The sequence below is a fragment of the Rhipicephalus sanguineus genome, chromosome 7, assembly GCF_013339695.2.
Source record: "Rhipicephalus sanguineus isolate Rsan-2018 chromosome 7, BIME_Rsan_1.4, whole genome shotgun sequence".
NCBI lineage: Eukaryota > Metazoa > Arthropoda > Arachnida > Ixodida > Ixodidae > Rhipicephalus > Rhipicephalus sanguineus.
This window is the reverse complement of record NC_051182.1, coordinates 107122970-107124499: the sequence shown is the minus strand read 5'-3', so window position 1 is coordinate 107124499 and position 1530 is coordinate 107122970. Positions and strand designations below refer to the sequence as shown.

The 1530-nt window shown below is 44.2% G+C and overlaps 1 protein-coding gene across 1 annotated transcript in view; it reads right to left on the bottom strand.

Moving 5' to 3' along the window:
- Nucleotides 1–436: 436 nt before the first annotated feature.
- The window catches only part of LOC119399721 (AP-5 complex subunit zeta-1), a 77027-nt gene continuing 75933 nt past the window's right edge, over nucleotides 437–1530 (bottom strand). Inside the window, exon 19 of the mRNA XM_037666558.2 lies at nucleotides 437–590. The gene's annotated coding sequence lies outside the window, so the exon portion shown is untranslated. The remainder of the gene's footprint in view (nucleotides 591–1530) is intronic.

Here is a 1530-nt window from a genome sequence, read left to right as displayed (position 1 = left end):
GGGATTTGACGTCAGGATTCGAGAAACATGAATACCGATCGTAATGACTAATATCTGGACTGAAGTATAGGAGTTTTTGTTCATGTGGTTATGTTTTCAACATAAGGTGACCGCATCGGGATACCTCACGAAAACAAGTGCTAAAGACAAGTCACGTCTGCCACAAAGTCATAAAGAAAATATGGGGCAGAGACTGTTGTATGCGGGCTGCGGGCCACTAGCGAGAGGTCGGCGGGCCGCGTGTTTGAGACCCCTGGTCAAGGTGCAGCCTAAAGGCTGCTCAAATAAAAACTATGCAAGTACTGCCAGCCCTGCAGGTTTACTAATATAAATTCAGTGGTACACCCGCTCATAACAAGTTTAATCAGACAAATTACATCGCAGTTGGCCAGGAAGCCTGAGCCGGCCAGCGGATCCTTGCAAAGCGTAACAAAGTGCACGTGTCCTCATACTATGTAGTCCTGCTGGCTAGTTCATGACCTTCGTTTTCTTGCAGTATGTCCGATAGACGCCTGCTGGAAAGCTTGTCGGGAGGCAGAACCTGAGAGAAAGGTGCTGAACGTCTCATGCAAGGCGTCTGAGATGTGCACCTGCACATACGAAGACGGTAAGTTTTAAAGGCACAGAAAAGAACACAGTAGAATGCCAAAACAAATCCCTGTATATTTCAATTTTAACTAATCTGCGCTTAACATATATGAGTAACTGCGAACATTCTACAATTTTAAAACCCATATTCTATAGTCAAGGAGAAACTTGTAGCACACAAAAAGACGCGAATGAAGAAAGTGACGACAGGACGATGCGCTTCGTCCTGTCGTCACTTTCTTCGTCCGTGTCTTTTTGTGCGCTACAAGTTCCGCCATGTATCACTACCAACAAGCCCATTCTTATAATCCCTTCAAATTATAGTCAAGGACTGTGTATCATGTGATTTAGCCAATAAGAAAAAAAAGACTGCAGCTGTAGAAGTCAGATTCTTTTGCTAACTAATCTGCATGTCACGAGAATCAGCATGTCGAAACAATCCATTCCTACTTGAATCATCGAGGTTGACCGTTAAACTGCAATTTCACAAAGCTGCCATCAGGAACTTGACTTTTACTGTTGGCACAGTTTCGCTAACATCTCTAGAAAAGAAGTCGCCCGGGCCAACCCGCCACTCTGGCCCGCTTCTGGCGAAAGCATGGGCATTGCCACAGTGGAAGATCGTCAAGACAAAAAAGGAAAAGCCGACATATTTGCCATACCTTGCTTCCTTGTTCCACGCCATGCAAAATTCTAATATGTGTTGCTTCAGAGCACAAGAATTGCAGGCGGCTGCCTCGAAATTTCGGAGACTGCTGCAAGGTAGCAATAACAAGGTAACAAGCTATAATCGGAAATAATAAAATAGTAGCCAGGTTGCACGAATAAAAGCTGTACAGAGAGAACAAGAAGACACCTGCAGAACTACCTTCAGTCAGAGTCAATTATAAGTCTCAAATTCGGGTAAAATATCAAGCTGCGAGCCCCTGCTAAAATTAATCA